At 30.5% G+C, this 12,175-nt stretch overlaps 2 protein-coding genes across 4 annotated transcripts in view; one reads left to right on the top strand and one right to left on the bottom strand.

Moving 5' to 3' along the window:
- The window catches only part of LOC145254886 (uncharacterized), a 49,604-nt gene that overhangs the window by 8,426 nt on the left and 29,003 nt on the right, over positions 1 to 12,175 (top strand). The gene's annotated exons all lie outside the window — the stretch shown is intronic.
- Positions 1 to 12,175, bottom strand: part of LOC145254887 (uncharacterized) — a 176,743-nt gene that overhangs the window by 146,232 nt on the left and 18,336 nt on the right. Inside the window, exon 2 of one of the 3 annotated variants that reach the window (XR_013863825.1) lies at positions 8,129 to 8,309. The exons of the other annotated variants lie outside the window; for them this stretch is intronic. The gene's annotated coding sequence lies outside the window, so the exon portion shown is untranslated. Of the gene's footprint in view, positions 1 to 8,128; positions 8,310 to 12,175 lie in introns of those variants that run through there. 3 annotated transcript variants of the gene reach the window in all.

The raw sequence follows: 12,175 nt of genomic DNA, 5'->3' as shown, positions 1-12,175 counted from the left end.
ATATAAATTGATCAAAATTTTTTTTTAATATATAAATTGATCAAAATTTTTTTTTTAATATATAAATTGATCAAATTTTTTTTTTTAATATATAAATTGATCAAAATATTTTTTTTTAATATATAAATTGATCAAAATTTTTTTTTTTAATATATAAATTGATCAAAATATTTTTTTTTAATATATAAATTGATCAAAATATTTTTTTTTTACGTTAGAAAAACATATTCCAACTTGCAATGCAAATACAATCGAAACAATCTTTTTAAATGCTTATTTGAAAATGAAAAAAAAAAACAATGTAAAGAGACGTATTGGCGAAAGTGTACTAAGAAAACTGTCAAGTTTGGGTCGGAGGCGTCATGGTATTTGGAGTGTTTTCTAGCCAAGGTACGACTCTTGTCCGGTTACAAACTCGTGTAAACGTGCAGATCTATAAAAACCTTGTTCAAGATCATGTTGTGCCAATCATACATAATTCAGGTTTCGATAGGGCTAGCTTTATGCAAGATAATGCCCCATGTCACAAGGCAAAGGTGGTAATGAGTTACCTTAGCGAGCAAGATTTCGAAATTATGGATTGGCCACCGCAAAGTCCAATAGAAAATCTTAGGAAGACCTTAGGAGTGAAAGTTATGGAAATAAATCCCACTAACACGGAGGATTTGTGGGAGAAGCTTCAAGAAGAATGGTCTAAAATTAGTATCGAGGATTGTCAAGAACTGATTCGTTCTTGTAGTCAAAGATGTGCAGCTGTCATTGAGAGCAAGGGCTCATTTACTAAATATTGATTTTAGTGTGTTTTGGCTGTTTACATTGTTTTTCTCAATTTTGTCCCTTAGTTTTGGACATTCCTATTTTGAAGATAAATAAATAATTGTTATAATTCTTTTTCTATTCTTTGTAAATGATTCAAATTTTAGTACGTTATTATAGGCACCGCCAAAACTGGGGGGAGGGCAGGTCAGTACTTTTTGACGGACCGTCTTTTTAAAAATCTACCAAAAATCAGGTAATTATCCGATCAATACGAAATTTTCAGCGATTATTAGGAGAAGAATGAACTTTATAACAGTGTACTTATTTTTCATAAACGATATTTATATATATATATTTTTTTTGCTTACAACCCCCCCCCTTGTTTTGAAGTGGGAACAAATATGCTTAAAATAATCATCTGAAACTGAACAAAACATATTGTGTTGTTGTAAGGGACAGAATTATAGATTAAAAAAAAAAAAAAAATTGTTTGCATACCTTATTTTGACGTCTGAATATCAGAATTCGATTGTGTTTAATTATCCCGCTTTTGAGTTTTGAAGTGTGAAATTCGGTGAATATGTTAAGTAAAATAATTAATTTAAGTTAAGCAAAACAAACAAAAAAATTTTTTAATATTTATACGAAAAAAGCCATTTTAAAATTTTTGATAAATAAATTAACAATTTTTTTTTAGCGAGCCGAATAATGCATGACCATTATTAAACAGAGCATGCTTTGAATAATCGATACAAAAAAAAAATTCGATAAATATTGTGCCCTTTGTGTTAAAAATAGCATCATTTTTTTCGATCTCATTTGAAAACGTTTGCCGCCTTTCGACTACGGTGGACCAAACGCGCTGAAATAATTTTTTTTTATTCTGCTTTAAATTGCCCCCCCCCCATTTTGGGGAGCCTGGCCCCCACACACATACACATTAAAAAACCAAACTTATACAAATGGTCACCCATCTGGTACTGGCCAGCCTCAGCTTAATAATACATTGAAATTTTCGTCACTGAAAAATAAGTTTTTTTGGCCTGTTTGGTCTTCCATAGTTTTCTTCTTATCAAAAGAAAACGTAAACAGAGTCGATCTGAACTCTACGTCGACGCGAAATATTTGGTTACCTATATGAATAAGTGGAATTATTTGAAATTCAGGTACTTATATTATAATATTTTTGCATATTCTCTTAGAAAATCATCCTAAATCTTAGTTAGACAATAAATAAATAAATAAATTATTTCAAAAACCCTTTTTTTTTTAATATTTAAGTACGTTTTTTGTGCAAGACAAAAAATGTCAATTGTTAACTTTTTGGGAAAATTTAACATTTAAAATTGAATTAAAAATAGTAGAAAAAGTTTTACATTATTCTGTTTTCTATATGATAAAATTCAGGGTTTTATCTTTCTGGAAAAAAAAAGTTACTCAGAAATAATGGATTTTAATAAATGTAATTTAGTTTTAAAAAACAACAACAACTTGATTTTGCGGCCATTTTTGGCGGTGCCTACGTTATTATGAATGATTAAAATTTTAGTACGTTATTATGAATGATTCAATTTTTAGTACGCATTATGAATGATTCAATTTTTAGTACGTTATTATGAATGATTCAAATTTTAGTATGTTATTATGAATGATTCAAATTTTAGTATGTTATTATGAATGATTCAAATTTTAGTACGTTATTATGAATGATTCAAATTTTAGTATGTTATTATGAATGATTCAAATTTTAGTATGTTATTATGAATGATTCAAATTTTAGTACGTTATTATGAATGATTCAAATTTTAGTATGTTATTATGAATGATTCAAATTTTAGTACGTTATTATGAATGATTCAATTTTTAGTACGTTATTATGAATGATAACGACTACCAGTTGTCAAAATTTAAGCTTTTCACATGTGTTATTTCTAACAAATATTAGGTTTTAAAATTTTGTCACTTCGTTATGGACGCTTCTGTATATATATATATATATATATATATATATATATATATATATATATATATATATATATATATATATATATATATATATAAAAAAGACTTCCTCCGAATGATAAAATTGAAGAAAATAAAATAACTGTAAACTATTTCAAATATATACTTGTTTTGAAAATGGTGTCTTTGTTCTATTTCATAACGAAAAAGTCGTTGGCATTTCAAAAGTTTATAATGCTGTGGAGTCAGTAAGATTATTTTTAACGCACTGTAGCTTGTTAGATATTGAAAAAGATATGCAGTTTATGTTAGTTTTGGAATAAATATAGTAGTTATAATTCAAATGTGGATGTGTAATTTAAATGGAGAGTGTATGTTTTGTTATTTATCGATTATATATATATATATATATATATATATATATATTTATTATTTACTGAGAGTGTATGTTTTGTTATTTATCGATTAATTATATATATATTTGTTATTTATCGATTGATTATATATATATTTATTATTATTATTATTATTATTATTATTATTATTATTATTATTATTATTATTACAGGTAATATTTTCATGGTAAAAGTGAGTAAACCTATGTTTAAATATAAATTTTGTGCTTTTATATGAGTTTACTTATTAAAGGCAATAAATATTAGCAACCTCCGCGTTGTTTAATTGTGCTTGAATTTGCGATAAGCGCTGATTCAAGAAGCCTTCATCGAGATTTATTTGAAATAAATTTAACGATTTTTGCTTGTTTGAAGTTTAAAGAGTGATCATGCTGTAATGAATGATAGAATAACGCATTCACGGAATTGCCATTTCTTATATGTTTTATGTTTAGCCTTTTCTCTAATCCACGTTGAGTCATTGAAGGCAATTATGGCTTCGAGACAATATATATGCCTACATTGAATATGCGTTTGTTTTGGAAATGTTTTGTTGTTTTTAATATTTGTTTTATAGTTTGTGCTGTGGTTTGTTTTATTGGAATTCCTATTTGTTATAGCTGTTTAGATATATTAAACGATGATGCAATTTATGTTCTTTATAAAATATAGACACTATCATTCAAATATGAATGTTTAATTGAAATGAAAGGGGTGTAGTATTATTGTTTTGTTATTTATTCACTGATATATATATATATATATATATATATATATATTAATTATTATTGGTAATAGTTTTATGGTAAAAGTGAGAACTTATTTATATATTTTGTGATGTGGTTTGTATTATTGGAATTGCTATTTTGTTTAGAGTGTTGCACATTATTTTTTTATCAGCGGGAGTGGATAAAAGAAAATATCTTTTTATGAGAGATGTGTTTAAATATATGTTTTTTCTTATTGATTCTGGAAAATACTTGTGTTTTTCTTTGCATTTAATATAAAATATTTGGGGTATTGGAATATTTTCAAAGTTTTCGTGAGGTATGTGAATTCTTCATCCAGATATTCTGGACTACAAATTCTTAAAGCACGTAGAAAGAAACTGATTATCATACTTGTTTTTATTTTGTTATTATGGTGGGGGTAGAAATGTATGTAATCATTTTTGTGTGTAGTTTTGCGGTGAACTTTGAAGCATAGTTTATTATTGGATTTTATAATTAGTTGTTTTCTGTTTAATAGGTAACCTGAGCCTAATTTGTTTTTAATATTCTTTATGTGCGTGTTTTCAGAAAGAAAAATTAAAATGTTGTCAATATATCTAAAGTATTCTGTGTTTGGAAGTAATCCAAACTTGAAAGGGTCAAATTCCAGGAATTCTTAGAAAAAATAGGCTAGTATTTCACTAATAGTACTTCACCATAGGAAGACCGAAATTTTACTTGTAGAAATTTTGTAAAATAAGTTATATCAGTTATAAGTCTAATAATTTTTATAAAGATGTCAGTAGGAAAAGGTAAGTTAATATTGATAATTTTTAGATGCGCATGGAGTAAATTAAAATATTTCTTAATGAAGACATTAGCGGATAATGATGTTACATCTAAGCTGTGTATAGTTTTTGCTTTGTACATTCATTTTTTAATTTCGTGGAGTAAATCTCCAGAGTTCTTTATGTAGGTCATGTTGATAGTATCCATTGGAGTTAGGATATTGGATATGTCTCGTGCTACTGATACCAGATAATATAGGGTGCATAGCGATGTCCGATTTGTGGGTTTTGGGTAGGTCATACAGTATAGGGATATTAGGGTGGTATTCAATATATGATGCCCATGGTTTGTTGCTTTTATAATCTTTTTAAAAGACATATTAAAAGTTTCACTACTTTCGTTTACGGCTTTCAAGTCAGTGTAGGTGTATGTATTTTGTCTGCTAACAGTGTACATATTTTTTTTAAATGTGTGTTTTTGTCCATGATTACTGTAATTCTCAATAGAATGTATTTCACTACATAAAAACATCGCTTAAAAACATACTAAGACCTAGTAAGCATGGATATATTAAAAAACTAATGAAAACCTGACGAACTAATATGTCGAATGCGAAGGCGAGCACACTCCTTCCTAAGAAACATGCACACTTGGACACAAAAGAATCCTACGAGGAGCGTGCAATAAGTAATGCCCCTAACCCACTTCCCATAGCAGTAGAGCAACTAAACTTGGCACAGTTATTAGTCTTTCTCTACATAGGAACCACCCAGAGTTATGCATTTCTCCCATCGTTTGATGCAGCTCTGGAGACTGTTTTTGTAGAACACCCCAGGTTGGTCATCCAACCATGACATGACTTCAGAAATCAAGGCTGCATCATCTGGGAAACGCTTTCCTTTCAAAAACAACTTCATGGCTGGGAAGAGGTGAAAGTCAAAGGGTGCAAGCTCAGAAGAGTAGGGAGGATGGGGAAGGATTTCATAACAACACGGCCGTGATTCTGATCTGGCGACATGCGAGTTGTGGACCAGAGCGTTGTCCTGCAGGAGGAGAGTACCTTTGCTGATCTTGCCCCGCCTCTTGATTTTGATAGCTTCCCTTAATTTCATCAAAAGTGAAGCACAATAGGCTCCTGTAATTGTGGTACCCTTTGCCAGGAAATCTGTCATCACTACTCCGTCCGTCCTGGTCCCAGAAGATTGTGAGCATGACCTTGCCAGCGGAGGGCTGCACCCTTGCCTTCTTTGGAGGTGGTAAGTCCAAGTGCTTCTACTGCATTGACTGGGCTTTGGTCTCTGGATCATAGTGATGGACCCAGGTTTCATCCTGTGTAATCAGTCTTTTGAAAAACTTTGACTCATTTTCTTGGCACATCTCCAAATTCATCCTCGAGCACTTGATGCGTTCTCGCTTCTGGAATGGTGTGAGCAACCTGGGAATCCATCTGCCAGACAACTTATGCATATACAAATGGTCATGAATGATAGTTTCCACAGACCCTGTACTAATCTTGACATCTTGGGCTATTTGGCGAATAGTAATGCGCCTATCTTCCAAAATGGCAGCCTCAACTTGACGGACAGATGCCTCATCAATGGCAGAAGGCGGTGGGGGCGACCAGATCTGGGAGCTGTTTCCACAGACTTCCGGCCATGTTTGAATTCACGATGCCAGCGCTTTACAAGGTCATATGATGGGGTATTATCACCATAAGTTTCTTTCATTTCATCTTAAGTCTCCTGTGGTGTGCGTCCTTTCAAATACAAAAACCGGATCACTGCTCGACATTCAACAGGCTCCATTTCACACCTGATTCAGTTCAAACACCTGTAAAACAGAAACCACAATTAGTTCAGAGCTGTAATTTGCCACATTACCCGTAGTGATATAAATCATTGCACATGCAAAATTTCAGCTAGATCAGACAACTGGAAGTGGGTCAGCGGCATTACTTATTGCACGCCCCTCGTATAGCTTTAAAACCCTAAAAAATAAAATAGCCAATAGAATTCATGATTAACTTTAAAAATAATCTCTTAAATGTAATTAAGGATTCAGAGTTACACAAACAACCAAACAGTCACCAAAAATAATTACACAACATCGTTAGAAACATTAACAACTCTGACAAAATCTTTGTAAAAGCTGATAAAACCATCAATTTTTAATAAATAGATAAACAAGTGTATAATAAAACTAATCTCAGAAAACATCATAAAAATACAAAAAGAACTAGATACAATTGAATGCACCTACATAGATATAATAAATACTGAAAGTAAACAAATCACTAATAAACTAAAAATTAGCGACAAAGTTAGTAAACTAAAAGTCAGGAAGGCCTACATCTTATTTAAAGACCATAAACCTAGTTTTAATAATAACTCTAGCACTTGCTTAATTAACCCGACCAAACTCGAAATAGGTAGAATTAGTAAAACAATCCTTTCTAGAATGAACAAGCAAATAAAAACGACATGGAATTAAACTTAATGAGCGAATACTGCCGAAGCACTCGCTTGGTTTAAAAGTATCGAAAAAGAACAAATGCACCTTCCTACAATTTGATATTGTAGACTTTTATCCATCCATATCCGAAGAACTCTTCAACACCGATATATCCAAAGATGAAATCCCCATCATGAAAAAATATAGAAGATCAGTATTAATCAATAATAACAGTCAATGGGTTAAAACAAAAATGACCAACTCGTTTGATCATGGGTGACTTGGATTCTGTAGAGGGTTACTCATTTTATATTTTATATACACTCGCAAATATATTCGATAATACTGATATTGGCCTATATAGAAGTGATGAATTAGCTATAATATTTAGATCTTCTCGTCTTTAAATTATGAATTGAACGAAATTATAACTCATTTAATTTAAAACTTAATGAGTTTATTTTGTTTGATTCTCTATAAAATTATGTATATGTATGTATATATTTTCCAAAACTTTCAACACATGAAAATATAAGAATTATATAATTACAGATGATTTTCTGTTCAATAGTTTAATTGCTTCCAAACTCTTTTCAGATTTCGGAGAATCACAAAGCATTCCTTTTTAAACTATTAGAAAATTAAAATGGCTTATTTGTTTATGACGAAAGATAAATGCATTGCGATGGATTTAATTTTATAATTAAAGCATTTCTCAAATATGATATTTAAGTTATTTTTTTGTACTTTACACAATTGCAATTTTAATTCTTGATAAGTAAATCATAAAAATAATACTTTATGTAGTTCATGTAGGTGCGAGATGATCACACAATTTGATTAATATTCCTACTAAAGCAAAAAGATATATTGATCAATAATTTTACGTTTTAATAATTTTTAAAGAGAAAAATATGCTTTTAATGTCAATCTTAGTGCAAGAAAATTATATATATATATATATATATATATATATATATATATTGAGTAAGATAATTGATAATTTATAATTAAAATTAAAAATTAAAAATCGGTTTCATAAGGAAGAACAATCAAAATCAATAAATTGTACGATCGTTTCGAAAACGATGTTTTTATTGAGATAGACAATAAGTCTTGGACAATAATTTTATCACATAGTTTTTTGAAATAAAGTCTCCTCGGTCAGCAAAAATGTTGGGTGTTTTTTTTTCAAAGACACCAAAAATAAACCTAGCATTTTTTTTAGGTAAGGCAGATGTATCTGAAAAATATTTAAAATATAAAGGAAAATAGTTACTTTTTTGATGTTGATAAACAAAGTGAGATAAAATTAATAAGAACACGGTCAAAGTGTCTCACTCAACTATGCCAAACATTCATCAAAAAATAATTAGTTCTAACAATAAAATAATTAGTAAAATATAAAATGCAAATTTAGAAACTATAGCACGCTGTAACTGTAGAAGAAAAATAAATGTCCTCTACAAGGTGGCTGCAAAATAAAAATGTGATTTATAGCTGCACAGTGTCACAAATCCCAAATATAAATTATGTTAATAGTAACCATACAAACCCCTTTTCACATTCTAACTCGACCACACAGTTTTTCAATAACTGCACCCCCATTAACCAATCTAACAAACAAATACAACCAAACCTATTGCATACCAATACAACTCCTAATCTACCTGACAACAAATATATTAAACAAAATGTAATTTACTTCGGTTCCACAAATGGACTTATTAAACATAGGATTTCAACGCATAAGCACTCCTTTAAAAATCCTTCCTTGAGAAACCAGATTGCATTATCTAAACATATTTGGTGATTCAATGATAGAAATATTCCCTTCAATTTAGAATGGGAAATAATAGGATCATACAAAGCATATATGCCGGGGGACAGATGCTATGCACTTTGTAGATATGAAGCCCTTAAGATTTTAAAATATAATAAAAATAAAACCATTCTCTTAAATTTAAAAGACGAATTTTTTTCGGGATGCATTCATAAACGTTGGTTTAGATTCGACAAATTTAAGTCACCATAAATCATAATATTTTCTTATTACTAATCTATCTTAAAATTTATAATTTATAAATTAATAACTATTATTATTAGAGTTTTTATTATTATTATTATTATTATTATTATTATTATTATTATTATTATTATTATTATTATCTTTTCTGATATTTTTTCCATTATTTTTTATTTTATTTTATTATCTATTTCACTTTAAATTTATGTTACTATTTTTATTAATGTAAGTTCTATAGATATTATATTGCTATTAAAATATTATTTTTATTTAATTACTATCAATAAGATTCATTTATTATATAAAAAAATTCAGTTTATAATTAATTAGTGGTTATCTCCCTTTGAACTTAAAATTCTTTATTTTTCTAGTTGACTATAATTATCTCCCTTTGTAATTCAAATATTTAAGTGGATTCAATCAATAAGAGGCTTGGATCATGACAGAGGAGTATCAACAATGACAGTCGAAAGGCGTAAATGAAAGAAGACCTGAAAATGAAATCATACATTATAGTAATGATGTACCTTGTTACCTCTAGACAGAAAATGTGGAAATTCGAGATGGCAAAAATTCTACTGATTAAGGTAAAACATATTCCTGGAATGATTTTTTACATGGACGAACAGAATTTTACACAGGAAGTGCATTCAAATCATGAAAAAATCAAAGTGCTCTTTTCAAGAGGAAAGCCTTACGAAAGTGATGCCTTTTACTTGCGTAGCACCAAATGGCAAAAAAAAATGCAAATAAAAATCTATAAAAGTGAAATTGTGTGTGTGTGTGTGTGTGTGTGTGTGTGTGTGTGTGTGTGTGTGTGTGTACATTTCCCTACCAAATTATTTTGCCAATTTTCGGTCTAGAAACTCGAGATTTGACATAAGGAGTATTGAGAGTTGGGAAAATCTTTTTAATCGGTTTTCGGACAGAAATTAGCTGTCAAGGGGTCAAACTTCAACGATTTGACCTTTAAAAACTCTACCATACTCCTCCACCAATGTTGGGTCTAAACACTTGAAATTTTAGATATAGGATACTTGGACATGGGAAAAACTTTTAATTTTGATTTGAGACCAAAATAATAAATGTTAAATTGGAGTAAAAATTTTAAAAAATTACCTCTGCGGTCTCTATGAAATTACTCAGACAAATTTTGGTCTAAACATTTGAAATCTTACATAAAGTGTATTCACACGTAGGGCAAGTTATGAATAGTACATGGGTTTCCAGCAAACCTGGGCTGAACTGCTAGTTTTTAACAAAGTCAAAAGATTCACTGGATTTCGTTACACTCAAGTTTTGGAAAATGTTGAACTCTCAATATCATGAAGCAGTTGACCGGACATGACCCAACAAAATCAATAAAAAATTCTAGTTCATCCCCCTACATCGTGGAGCCCCTTGTCATATAAGCTGAATTACTCAAAAGTTTTTTTAATAATGGGAACAGATTTTGGGATAAAGATACTTGCTCCCCTTTTTCATTTGATTTAAAATTGTAAATTTAAAATTGTAAGATTGTAGTATCTGGAAGGTTCTATGAAGCCCTACAACACTCTTGAAGCCCATAAAAATTACATCAGACGTACATGATAATTTCAATAATTTTCTTGCTTAAAATAAGAGGACTACAAAACCCTAATGAAATTTTTCCTTAAAAAGTTCCTTAATAAGTTGCTGAAAAAGTTTAAAGAATATGTTAAAAAGTGACATTTTTGCTGTTATACTAGGTATATATGTTTTCTTCGGCAAATCAAAACCACAATATAATGGTAATGCTACTAATTCTTATTCCAATTTTGGTCCAAATCTATTACATGATTTCCACTGTGCAAAATGTCTGAATTTATCGCTTAAAATTAATGGGTCTTCTCATCCGGCTCGAAGACTATCGACTCCCAAAACAGTTGTTCTATGGTGAGCTCTTTCTTGGAAAAAGACACCAGCACAAGCCCAAAAAATATTTTCGTGATAGTATCAAGGAGAGTTTGGTGAGCTTTCATATGCCTGTTGACAGTTGACAGTCCCTAGCGTATGATTGCAAGCAGTGGAGGACACTGATGTATAGGGGCGCAGAACACTTTGAAGCAGCTAAAATAGTCCGTACGAAGCTTAAGCGAGCATGTAGGAAATGCCAAACCTTGCTGCCCAACCATGGAGATCTCTGGATCTGTAAGGTGTGTGACGGGCTCTGTTGTCTAAGGTAGGTTTTGTTAATCATATGAAAGTGCACGATGATACAGGTTCCGCTGCTGTTAGTTTCATACAAACCAGTGAACGTTTTCAGTGTCATGTCTGTTTGAGGGTGTGCAAGTCGATGGCAGGGCTGAAAAGTCATCTTTGGGCACATGGACTTTTAGTGACTGAGGGAGTGGCTCTCGCCTGACAAGACGTTGCAATCATCATGTATATATATATATATATATATATATATATATATATACAGTCCTGGTCAAAATCATAAGACCACTTAAGAAAGTAAGCGTTTACGCATATTATCGAATTTTTAATCAAACAAATTGTTGAAACCATTGCCAAAAGGGAAAATATGATGGAAAAAAAATGAAATCTGCTTCATTCGAAACCTTAACCCTGATCTAATAATTATTTTTTAAAAAACAAACATTTTCACCTGGTCAAAATGATAAGACCACTGATAATTTATCTAACAAAAGGCAATTATAAATTACTAAAAAGGTCTCAGTATTTAGTATAGCCTCCATTATTACGAATTACTTCAAAAATTCTCTTCGGCATGCTTGCGACTAAGTTTTTTATTAGTTGTGAAGGAATTTTATCCCATGTACTGAAAACTGAATCAGAAAGTTCCTTTATCGAATCATACTGGGTTCCATCCTTGAACACTTCTTTTGCCATCCACCCCCAAAGATTTTCAATGGGATTGAGGTCCGGAGAACATGCTGGATGATCTAACAATTCTATATTATTTGAAGAAAGGTATTCTTGTGCTTGTCGAGAAGTGTGTATCACAGCGTTGTCTTGCTGGAAAATCCAATTTCTTCCACACAGACGTGGACCTTCAGTCCTGATAGAAGCATTGTCAAGCATTGAAATGTACTTCA

This window comes from Euprymna scolopes, chromosome 30, assembly GCF_053919585.1.
Source record: "Euprymna scolopes isolate OS-2025 chromosome 30, ASM5391958v1, whole genome shotgun sequence".
NCBI classification, from domain to species: domain Eukaryota; kingdom Metazoa; phylum Mollusca; class Cephalopoda; order Sepiida; family Sepiolidae; genus Euprymna; species Euprymna scolopes.
Note: the sequence above shows the minus strand (reverse complement) of the source record. Positions and strands in the feature narration are given on the sequence as shown.